Source organism: Kogia breviceps, chromosome 4 (genome assembly GCF_026419965.1).
Source record: "Kogia breviceps isolate mKogBre1 chromosome 4, mKogBre1 haplotype 1, whole genome shotgun sequence".
Taxonomy (NCBI): Eukaryota; Metazoa; Chordata; class Mammalia; order Artiodactyla; family Physeteridae; genus Kogia; species Kogia breviceps.
The window spans coordinates 56589790-56602814 of NC_081313.1; the positions used below are offsets into that span (position 1 = coordinate 56589790).

The 13025-nt window shown below is 39.9% G+C and overlaps 1 protein-coding gene across 7 annotated transcripts in view; it reads right to left on the bottom strand.

Moving 5' to 3' along the window:
- Nucleotides 1-13025, bottom strand: part of ZNF366 (zinc finger protein 366) — a 404084-nt gene that overhangs the window by 269185 nt on the left and 121874 nt on the right. For all 7 annotated transcript variants that reach the window (XM_067031125.1, XM_067031121.1, XM_067031124.1 and 4 more), the window contains exon 5: nt 10927-11110. The gene's annotated coding sequence lies outside the window, so the exon portion shown is untranslated. The remainder of the gene's footprint in view (nt 1-10926; nt 11111-13025) is intronic.

Sequence of the window (13025 nt, forward strand, 5' to 3'; positions counted from 1 at the left end):
TCCCACATGCTGTGGAGCAACTAAGCCCGTGTGCCACAACTACTGAGCCTGTGCTCTAGAGCCTGTGAGCCGCAACTATTGAGCCCATGTGCTGCAACTACTGAAGTCCACATGCTTAAAGCCTGTGCTCTGCAACAAGAGAAGCCACCACAATGAGACGCCCACGCACCACAATGAAGAGTAGCCGCCGCTCACCGCAACTAGAGAAAGCCTGTGCGCAGCAACGATGACCGAACGTAGCCAAACAAAAAGGAGAAAAAGGCACACAAGCCACCATGAATTCAAATCACAAGAAGAATATATAACAGAACCAGATCTGCAAACACTTGAGATATTTTAATATTTTAGATATTTAAATGGCCAGATACAGAATTTGAGATAAGTATTATAATTTGATCAAAGAGGTAAAAAGAAAAAACTGAAAAAATAAATAACAAGCAATAAACTATCAAGATTTGAAGTAAAACCAAATAGAAGTTTTAGAAATAAAAAAATAAAACAGCTGAAATTTAAAACTCAATGGAACAGGGGCTTCCCTGGTGGCGCAGTGGTTGGGAGTCCGCCTGCCGGTGCGGGGGGCGCGGGTTCGTGCCCCGGTCCGGGAGGATCCCGCGTGCCGTGGAGCGGCTGGGCCCGTGGGCCGTGGCCGCTGGGCCTGCGCGTCCGGAGCCTGTGCTCCGCGACGGGAGAGGCCACAACGGTGAGAGGCCCGCATATCGCAAAAAAAAAAAAAAAAAAAAAAAAAAAAAAAAAAAAACTCAATGGAACAGGTTGAGGAAGAAGGAGAGATGAATAGGTGAAGCACAAGGAATTTTTAGAGCAGTGAAACTATTCTGTATGCTACTATAAAGGTGGATACATGTCATTACACATTTGTCAAAACCCACAGAATATACAACACAAAAAGTGAACTCTAATATAAACTATAGACTGTGGTTGATAATAATGTGTCAGTGTTGGTTCATTGATTGTTTAACAAATATACCACACTGGTGTGGGGCATTGATGGTGGGAGAGGCTGTGGGTGTGTGTGGTGAGAGGGTATATTTGTACTTTTCACTCAGTTTTACTGTGAACCTAAAACTTTCTTTAAAAAATAAAGTCTGTTAATTTTTTAAAAAGAGGAACCATGAAAAAAACTCAATGGATGTATTAAACAACAGATTAGACATAGATGAAGAGAGAATTATTAAACCAGAAAGAAATTATATGCAATGCAGCATACAAAGAACAAAACACACACACACACACACACACACACACACACACACTTCATATATAGAAATGAAGTTTAGAGGTACAGAGGATATAATGAGAAAGACCCACATATGTCTACTTGGAATTTCAGAAGGAACAGAGATTATAGAAGTAATAAAGGAAAGGCAACATTTGAAGAGATTGTGGGAAAAATAGTCCATGCATTCTCAAATCAAGAATCACAATGAATCCCAAACAGGATAAATAAGAGTAAGGGGACACCTAAAACACATCATAGTAAAGTAGAAGACAACCTAGAATAGTGAGACTATTTTAAGAGCAGCTAGGGCACTACAAATTATCTACAAAGGAGAGGCAGTTAGACTCATAGCTGACTTTTCAACAACAGTGAAAGCCATTGTGAAATAGTTTCTTCAATGTGCTGAGAAAAAGTAAGTAAAATTGACCTACAATTTCATCAAAAACAAACAAGAAAAACCTGCCATTCAATAATTAATAAAGGTAAAATAAAAATATTTTCAGAAGAATAAAATCTGAGATACTCAACAAAGAATTTCTAAAGCATGTACTCAAGAAGGAAAATTTTCCAGAAGGAGGTCTGCAATACTAACAGAAATGTTGACCAAAATTAAAAATATGATAATGATATAGGCAACTCTGTGTGAACATTGACAAATTAAAACAATATCAAACAATAATACGTAATTTGTGAACTAAAAAAGATGGAGATAAAATAACAATAAAAGAAAAGAAATGATTCAATTCAGAAAGGAAGGATGATTGTGGCTTTCAAATTTTTAAGGTCCTTTTATTGTTCTGGAAGAGGAAAAACATATTCATTAACATATAGGTTATTTTATTAAAATTTCAAGGGTAAATACTAAAATTTGTAGAGGCTCACCAAAGCCAGAGTTGTTCTTTAAAAGCTTCAAGCAACAAATTATTAAAAAATAAAAACAATATTAGGAATAAACTCTAAATTTTAAAAAGATTTAAAAGATAGTAAGAATAATAACACTTTTATAACAATAAATTTGAAAACATGGACAAAATGAAAAACTCCCTCTTAAAAAAAAAAAACTTACCAAAATATAAAACCTTACTAGTCTTCTAACACTAAAGAAGTCAAATCAGTAATTAAAATCTTCCCCCAGAGAAAATATTAGACCCACATGATATTTTCAGACAAATATTCAAGGGTCATATCTTTCCAATTTTATGCAAAATGTTCCAGAGAAGGGGGAAAATAGAAATAGTCATCAAGTCTTTCTAAAAGACTAGTATAATCTTAATACAAAACCTAGATAAGGCTGGTATAAGGAAGGAAAATTATAGATCGATAGCATTTCTAAATATAGATACAAAAATCCTGACCAAAATATTAACAAATCAAATCCAGAGTGAATAATAAAAATAATCTATATTTACTAAATTGGTTTATCCTAGAAATGCAGGAGTATTTAACACTAGAAAATCTATTAATGTAATTCACCACATTAACAGATTAAAGTAGAAAAATTATATAAACATCACAACAGATGCAGAGAAGTATTTGATAAAAATACTACATTTATTTTCCTAAAAACTTTTAAGCAAACTTGGCATGGAAACTAAATTCCTTAATAAAGGACAACTACTGAAAATCCTGCAGCAAACATTATACTCCACAGTGAACAATTCCTTTAACAGAGGTATCTTCCTAATAATCAGGAAGAAAACAAAATAGAAATACTCCCTTTGTAATCAGAAACAAGAAATAGATGTCTGCTATTTCACCACTTCTATTCAATATTGTCCTGACCTTTGCAGTAAGATAAGAAAATATATATATAAAGTATAAGAATTGAAAAGGAAGAAACAAAACTGTCATTATTCGCCAATGTTTTGATCTCCTACATAGGAAAAACTACACTAATTTTTAGAATTAATAGAAGAGTTTTGCAAGGAAGTTATATAAAAAGTCAACAAACAAAAATAATTGCATTTCTATATACTAAGAGTAAGCACTTAGAAAATATAAAATTTTATGGGACTACCCTGGTGGCACAGTGGTTAAGACTCCACGCTCCCAATGCAGGGGACGCAAGTTCAATCCCTAGTCAGGGAACTAGATCCCACATGCTTGCCACAACTAAGAGTTTGCATGCCACCACTAAGGAGCCCGCGTGCCGCAACTAAGGAGCCAGTGAGCTGCAACTAAGAAGCCCACGAACCACAACTAAGGAGCCCACCTGCCACAACTAAGACCCAGCACAACCAAATAAATAAATAAATAGTAGAAAATATAAAATTTTAAAGTTTTCATCGTTTGTTGTACTATTTCTATTTTTCTATGTACTTTAAATTTTAAAAAATAAAAAAGAAATATTGGGCAAATTATCAAAAGAAAGCAGAGATATAACATTTACAGTGACCACACACAAAAAAATAAGATACTGAGGAATAAATCCAACAAAAGTAGAAAATAACCTTAATGAAGGAAATTTTAAAAACTTTACTTTGAAAGTCAATAAAGAATACTAAAATAAAACAGAAATGCATATTCATGGTTATGGAGACTCAATATCATAAAGATGCCAGTTATTCACCAATTGATCTAATTTGATACTTACCAGAATCACCTGTTGCAATAACCTAAGCCCAGATACAGCAACGTAATGAAGACCAGCTCCTTACACAGAAGACAAGGACCACATCTGTGACCCTCCCTATCCTCCAGGGAAATTTAATCATATCTCTCTGTGTGCTACCATTATGCATGCTTCTATTGTGGTGGCAGCAACCGTTCTTTCTAACCTAAAAGCACAGACATAACATTTAGTGAGGGTTTCTCAACCCTGGCACTACTGGCATTTTGGACCACATAATTCTTTGTTGTAGGGGGCTATCCTGTGTGTGGTAGGATGTTTAGCCTCTACTAAACATCTCTGGCCTCTACTCACTAAAGTCTAGTAGCACCTGCAGGCACACACCAGTTGTGACCATCATAGATGTCTCCATACATTGCCAAATATCCCCTGCAGGGCAAAATCACCCCCCCACAGGTTAGGTGTACAATATGACAATGGAGTACATTTCTCGTGGACTTTTCTCCCTCGTTCATCTGTTTTTCCACTGGACTTTCATCAATCAATCACCAAATGAGACAATCTAGATGCCAAGAATTAGGAATGAGAATTGTATCAGACGAGTCAATAATAACGTGGGAAACCAGAACACAAGACAAGAATGCTTTTAAAATTACAAGGTAAAGTGTCTCCCCAGCTGCCTTTCACTTAGGCAGTCCATGTAACTGAGTTTTAACCAATGGAACGTGAGTGGAAGTGAAACCTACTTCGAGGCCAGACCTCTAAAATCTTCCTCATGGTCCTTCAGAGTCTCTTTCCTTGTCATGTGGAAGGATGCAGAAGACCTAGAGGAAGACTCCAAGATCCTGGTAAAGCCTCCAGATGGACAAAATCTTCGTCCTTAAAACACCATGTGGAAAGCTACCCACCAAACAACTGCACATAAAATGCACTGAGCAAAACTCTTCTTTGTGTTAAGACACTGAGATATGAGGGTTGTTTGGTACAACAGTTAGCCTATTCTGACTAATGCAGCACTGTCAAATTCTGTACCAATTCAAACCATCCATTAAATGGCCAAAGAGGAAAAAAAATCCAGTTTTCAAAAATTTACCTCTTCTGCATCTTTTCTTGAAAAAGCAAGTAGAGGATGAACTCTATCAAAATAAGGGAGTAAAACAAAGAAAGAAGTTGTAAAATCCAGGCAGCTAGGAATCTGATATATGAGTCAGATGAAGGGAATTCTCAGAATGGTGGTGAAAAATCTCAGGAGAATGGCTAGGCAGCAGGCTTAGAAAGCAACCAAAAAAGATCATAGCAGAGGTCAGGGGTTTCAGAAGGGCCTGCAAGAAAAAAGTAGAATCAGTAGATTATCTGAAGTCTTTGGTTATACCAAATGGTTTTATACCAGAGAGTCTGGAGTTACATTAGTGATAAACACAAAAACTGAGGCAATCAACTCAGGGGCGGTGGGTGGGGGGGGGGAGTTGAATAAGAAATCATAATACACTTTGAGATTTAGCTGTTACAGTATTTATATAGTAGTAACAATGTGTATCCTGAATTCTGACTTATCCCAAAATTATTATACATCTGTATCTGGAGAATGCAAGAAGGAAAAGTATGGGGGGAGGTATGAGGAGATAGTAGTTGGAAATAAGTAAGACAGGAAATTCTTATCTTCTATAGTAGGAAGATAAATTCCTACCTTCCATAGTAGAAAGTCTATGGATAATATCTACAATTGAAAAATCAAGAAGTAGCAGTGTAAGCATATTATTTAGAAACACTGAGACAAATTTCTCCCTCCCCCCAAAAGAAATGACAGCTAAAAGAAATGGAAATGGTTTTATGGGGAGAGGACTCAGGGGTAGAAAAATTGGAGAAGGGCAGCTGTTCTTTGTTATTAGCCATTTTACCATCTGACTTTTAAATAGTACACATCGAAATTACTTTATTTCAAAATGAAATTTAAAATTTAGGAAAGGAAGGAAGGGAGGGAGAGAGGAAGGGAGGGAGGGAGGAAGGAAGGAAGGAAGGAAGGGAGGAAGGAAAAGAGAGAGGAAGGGAAGGAGGGAGGGAGGAAGGGAGGGAGGAGGGAGGGAAGTGAGGGAGAAAGGAAGGAGGAAGGGAGGGGAAAGGAAATTGGGTAATTCATAAAGGAAACAGTAATGATATGAAAAATTATGTTCAAATCAAAGAAATATAAAATAAAATAAGGTATAATTTATCTTAACCCCAAAACTAGAAAAGTCTTTTTTTAAAAAAAAAAAGAACGATAATATTCAATGTTGGGTGTGGGAAAGACACCCCTCCTGTCATATAAACTTGGATAACTTCTCAGGAGGTCAATTTGACTCATGCATTCTTCTGCTCTGCCAAGCCCATTCTAAACGTGCACTGCAGATATTGCTTATCAATAATAACTCTCTTTCCAGCTGAGATCAGAATAGAGCTTTAGAATCTTTCCCAATACAATCCTCACAATAGCCACAGCCAATACACTGGTTTGAACTGGGTTAAATATAAGTATGATCTTATTTTTGCACAACTTTAAAAAGTCTGTGTATAATACAGATTATCAGAATTAATGTGTAAGATTAAACAGACCTATTTGCCATCCTGGGATAAAAATACAAAAATAGTATTAGACAAAATTATCTCACAGAACATGAGGCTAAGCTTTCGTGCTAATGCTTTATTGGAGCTACAATCTTAGAGAAGCATTAGGGAAGGAAAAGGGAAGTGGTCAGGGAAAGAGGGAGGGCAAATACATTGTGGCATGTTATTTATTAAGCAATACAGCTGGTTTCTCAAACAAAGTGTCCCCAGAGAGGTGACATGTAACACTGCTCCTCAGAACAATCCACTGAGTGGAGAAAGGATGAACAATTTCTCTGCTGGTCCCTTCCTATCTTCCTCTCACTGGTCAAAGTCAAAGGCATTAACCCTTTCCCCCTTTCTAGATTGTGTCACTTAGCCTCTCCAGACAGCCAATGGGAATATCACAGCCTCTGCAGTTACAGTCCAGCCAGAGGACAGGCGCAGCATCCCTCCTTTCAGTTGGCAAGGACAGTGGTGGCAGGTGAGGCTTGCCAGGGCAGCTCCATCAGGGGAGCAAGGCAAAACAGGGCCAAACAGCTTCAGGTTGTGCTTAATTTGGGTTTGATACAAGTATGATCCCATTTTTTGCACAACTTTTAAAAGTCTATGTATAATATATGTATTTACATAAATATATGTATTGCATAGGAAAGTTTAGAGGAATATACACAAAAACAGTTACCAAGGTAACATCTAAGTGATTTCTTTCTTTTTTGCTTATCTAAATTTTATAGGTTTGCTACAATAAACTTTTATTTCCTGTATAAAATAAAGAAGGGGAGATAAATGCTGGTAATTAAAAATCAATTTTAGGGACTTCCCTGGTGGTGCAGTGGTTAAGACTCCACGCTCCCAATGCAGGAGGCTCAGGTTCAATCCCTGGTTAGGGAACTGGATCCCACATGCATGCCACAACTAAGAGTTCCCATGCCACAACTAAGGAACAGAGAGCCACAACTAAGACCTGGGGCAATCAAATAAATAAAATATTAAAAAAGAAAAAAAATCCAATTTAAAGTATAATATTATCTAACAAATAAATCACAACAAAATTAAAACAGTGATACCCCTTAACAGAATTTAAAAGTAAAAATGACTTAAAAAAAAATTTTATAGGGCTTCCCTGGTGGCGCAGTAGTTGGAAGTCTGCCTGCCGATGCAGGGGACACTGGTTCGTGCCCTGGTATGGGAAGATCCCACATGCCGCGGAGTGGCTGGGCCCGTGAGCCATGGCCACTGAGCCTGCGTGTCCGGAGCCTGTGCTCCGCAATGGGAGAAGCCACAACAGTGAGAGGCCCGCGTACCGCAAAAAAAAAAAAAAAAAATTTATGTGACAAAAGGTATATATGCCCACATAGTACCAAATAATGAATACCAAATTTAAAAATGGACAAATGGAATAAATAGGAAATCAATAAAACAAAAATACATACATGTATGCAAAATTATTACAATTAGAACCACAAAAGGCCATTTTTTTAGCACATCAAATTGACAAACATTTTCAAATAGTAATACCCAGTGTTGGCAAGGATACAGGGTACACAAGGATACAGGGGAAAACGCTTTATGAACTGATGGTAGGCACATAAACTCTACATGCCTCAGGAGAATATTTTGAAACACAGAGTGCTACAGGCTGAATTGTGTCCCCCTCAACCCCCCCCAAAAAATCCATATGTTGAAGCCCTAACCACCAATGTGACTGTGCCTTTAAGCAGGTTAAAGTCTTATTAAGGTTAAATGAGGACATAAGGGTGGGGCCCTAATCCAATAGGATTAGTGTCATAAGAAGAGGAAGAGAGAGACTAAAACCCGCTCTCCGTGTGTGCACAGAGAAAGGACCATATGACAACACAGCAAGATGGTGGTTGCTTGAAGCTAGGAAGAGAGACCTCACCAGAAACACAACCTTGATCTTGGACTTTAAGCCTCCAGAACTGTGAGAACATAAATTTCTGTTGTCAAGTTCCTAATGGCTTAGTGCCTCAGTATCTCCATCTGTAAAGAGGAAATGATACTATCTACCTCACAGGACTACTATGAAGATTCAGATAATGAGGCCATAATTAATGGCTACTATAAGTGGTGGCAGCAGAGTGGGTACTCTGGATTCTAAGAGTCAAAGGATTTCAGATGTGGGTTCAGCCTACCTCAACTGTGTGCCCTGGAGTGAGTCCTTTCACCTCTCCTAGCTTCAGGTTCTTCATTTTAAAATGAGGACTCTGACTAGGTGATCTCTGAGGATCCCTGTGGCTCAATCCTCATAGAAGAAAAATCTGCATCATAGCAATAATGGGAGATATTGTGACTTTCAGCAGTGTGTTAAGCAGTATGAAAAAGAATGTAATAAACTGCCTTCTGATGTCCTGCTCTTCTGGAGGTAAGTAGTCATTCCCAGCATTTCTGTGTAAGAGGAGATTTGCACGTTAAAAAATGCCATTCTCCATATGATCGTGGCAGTAGTTTTCATAACCACTGGTTACAAACATATATCATGGCAAAATGCTACTAAGCATTTGGCATTGCTCTTAAATTAATTTTTATTTTAATTAAGTCCAATAGCAACCTCATTTACTTGAAAAATAGTAACACTTCCATGGGAGACACTTCATTTATCTCATTCACAGGCCATGCTTAGTACCCATTAACTTCTTGCAGACCCCTCTAGATCACTCCAAGACCACTCAGAGGACAATTTGGGAACCAGTAACAAAGAAGACATCTTCTCAAGACTTCCCCAGGGAAGTGAAGGAGAAAGATCTTTTCTTTCCAAGCCTGTCTCCAGTTTGAAACTGAGCCAAAAGGTGCAAGGTGCTTGTAGCCTCTGGGAAAATTGCTCCTGGTCAGAGTGTCAAGCAGTGTTCAGACACATGTGTAAACCCTGGGCTTCCTTGGGGACTGCCTGTGTGGTAAATAATCTTCCCTGGGACCAAAAGGCATTCCCCTCAGTAGAGCCAGAAGCATGAAAAGGTGGCAGATTGGATGCTTTCCTCTTTGGGTAACCTTTATCAGCAAAGAGAGACATTACCCTTGATTCATAAAAGGATAATCCCTTAAACTGAAATCACTGTTCATTATGATTGCTGAGTATGCAAGGCAACAGATTTGGTCACAGGAAACATTGGAACCTGTGCTTGAAAGATGTAGTTTTCAGTCATTCTCTTAGTCTCAGTTTCCTCATCTAAGATTTGAGAGTGAGGGACTTCCCTGGTGGCGCAGTGGTTAAGAATCTGCCTGCCAGTGCAGGGGACATGGGTTCGAGCCCTGGTTGGGGAAGATCCTACATGCCACGGAGCAACTAAGCCCATGCACCACAACTACTGAGCCTGTGGTCTAGAGCCCATGAGCCACAACTACTGAGACTGAGGGACACAACTACTGAAGCCCGCATGCCTAGAGCCATGCTCCGCAACAAGAGAAGCCACTGCAGTGCCCACGCACTGCAACGAAGAGTAGCCCCCACTCACCACAACTAGAGAAAACCCATGCACAGCAGCCAAGACCCAATACAGCCAAAAATAAATAAATTAGTTAATTTTAAAAAGATATGAGAGTGAAAATAATGCCATATTCATTGAGTTGTTGTTAATAAGATAATTAAAAGCTCTTGATAAACTCCAAAGCACTATGAAAATAATTGTTAGTTATTAATTCTAGTATTATCATGGAATTTTTCAAGTTAAAAAGTATTTGTTTCTTTCTCTCCATGGAAATCTGGCAACCCAGACAGAAAACCTTTTAACAGCATACAAAAATAACCAACTTAATCCCCCAGAAAAACCTGTGTGTGATTGTCAGCCTGTCAAAGATGCCTTCTGTGCATAAGAATGATCCATAGAAGCCCGAAGGTTGATTATAAAACCTCAAGTGTCTGCTTGCCTCGAGCCATTTTAGATGAACTATTCAAAACACATCCAAGGGCTTCCCTGGTGGCACAGTGGTTGAGAGTCCGCCTGCCGATGCAGGGGACAAAGGATGGTGCCCCAGTCCGGGAAGATCCCACATGTCGCAGAGCAGCTGGGCCCGTGAGCCATGGCCACTGGGCCTGCACGTCCAGAGCCTGTGCTCCGCAACAGGAGAGGCCACAATAGTGAGAAGCCTGCGTACCGCAAAAAACAAACAAACAAACAAACAAACAAAAAACCAAACACACATCCAAGTAATCAGTTTGCGCTGATAGAGTGGAGTAACAAGGAGAAGGGCTTGATTTCCCCTGCTGGAGAGGAGGCATCCATTATTGTCTACCTTTCCACAGATCACCTAACTAGCTCTTTGTTCTTACTTAACAATATGGCTTCAGGCTTAAAATTTGTGACCAAATTTATATGCTAGGGAAGACCATGTTAGTTACTTTACAAAAAGGTCCAAAAGTTCACAGACAGAAACAAAACCAATTAGGCCAGTTGACATGCAGTCTTTTCTAAAATTTAAGGGTATATTTATACTTTGGGAGGGGAATAATTATTTTATATTGTATGTTTGGCATTAAGTTCTTAAAAGTAGAATCTTATTAAATGTATCATCAAATACTTACTTCAGTCTTGCCTTCTCTGTCTTGATAAGAGAACACTTCCAATCCAAATTATTAATTAATATCCAATTAAAATCCCAAAGCATCTTCTTGGATACTGATGGGGCACAGGATTCAGACCTAGACTGATAGCATGTTACGTCGATTTGAGGAAGTCTTGTCATTTCTCTGCGCTTTCTTTCCTCATCTATAAAATACAAATAAAAGTGCTTCCTAATAAAATGAAATGAGAAAAGAATAAAATGAGAAAATGAGATTGAAAAAGCTATAATCATTATATAAATGTTAGTGACTGTTGCTGCTATTACTGGAAAGGTATTAGAATAAGAAATGCCCAGTTATTCTCCATGACCCAAATGCAATGACTGATACCAACATTATTGTCACTTCCCTTACCATCTCAGTGCAGTATGAACACCCCTAGGAAAAAGATGTATGTATTCTGAAATACAGATGAAATGATATGGTGCCTGAGACTTGCTTCACAAATAAAAAAGCACGTTGTAAAATAATACAAGCTATATGTTTCCTTGTAGATAGATATAGATATGGAAATATGGATAAAGATATAGATTTAAATGGAAAGCAACAGAGACACAGATGCAGAGATGGATATAGATATAAGGTCTCATAATACCAAAGTGAGGGCAGAGATCAAGATGGCAGAATAGAAGAACGTGGAGCTTACCTCCTCCCACAAATACATCAAAAATACATCTACATGTGGAACAATTCTCACACAATACCTATTGAATGCTGGGAGATATCGTACAAACAAAATTGCAAGAAAAATCATCATGTAACCAGGTAGGATTAAAAAAAAAAAGGAATTGGGACAGGACCTGCACTCCTGGAAGGGAGCTGTGAAAGAGGAAAGGTTCCCTCACCCTGGGAATACACTTCACTGCTTGGGAGATCAGCTGGGACAGAAAGAGAGCTTCAAAGCCTCAGAGGAGAGTGCAGCAGCTGGGCTGCAGCAGGCAGAACAGAGAGAAACCAGCACAGAGGGTCCTGGCCACCTCCCTGCACTCTCCAGGCCAAGATACGGATATGCTGGTGTGCATGGGGGCTGGGTGTTGAAACTCGGGCTTCAGTGGACAGACCCGGAGAGAGGACTGGGGTTGGCTGCATGGAGACAGCCTGAAGGGGCTGGAATATGGTCCAAGCTGCAATCAGGTACACAGAACTGAGCCTGGGTCTGCCATAGGAGCCACATTGTTAATGTGCGCAAAGGGAGAGGCAGGGCCCTGCCATAGCAGCCTCATTTTCAGCGTGCCTACAGCAGGCACAGCTCCACCTCGACGAGATCTGGGAGTGTGCAAACACCAGTGGGTTATTCACTTGCAGAGGCGGGGCTTAAATCTGAGCCCATTCCCAGGGGCTGTGCAACTTTGGAAGCAGGGCTAAAATCTGAGCCATCTTCCAGCGCTGTGCTATCTGTGGATTTATGTGCCACCAATGGCTTTGTAAGCTCAGTGCCTGTGGGACATCTGAGCAGATTGCTGGTGCTCCCATGGCTGGGGTGGGTCCAGCATCAGCAGCTGCGGGCTTTGAGGGCACATGCATGCAGAAGCGGGGTCAGGGTCTGGGCTAATGTCATAACTCTCACAGCAGATCCAGGTGCATGACTATAGCAGTCTTGGTGCCTGACTTCAGCAAATCTGTGCCAGTGAGTCTGTGCTGGTGGCTTTGTGAGCACAGCACCTGAGGGACACCTGGGCTGATTGCCTGCATTCCCATGGTTGTGATGGGGCTGGGGGCAGTGCCAACAACAGTATACTTTGTGAGCCCACACAACAGGTGGCAGGCGACACCACAGAGTGCACCTCTCAGTAGACAGCTCCTGTGGAGGAATACACAGAGGCTCCTCTCTTAGCAGAAGTGTTCCAGTCCCGCCTACCTCACACCACAGCTCATAAATGGATCTGGGGGCTTCTACTCCAACAACTGAGGAGCAGACCCTGTCCCAGACAGAGCTCTGACAACCACAGAGCAAAGAGGAGGCTCTGCTCAATATCCAATGCAGGCTCTGGTCATCACAATACCAATCACACCCCCTATCAAGGGGATAACAGCCAGCACACACTGAGGAAAGACATGGA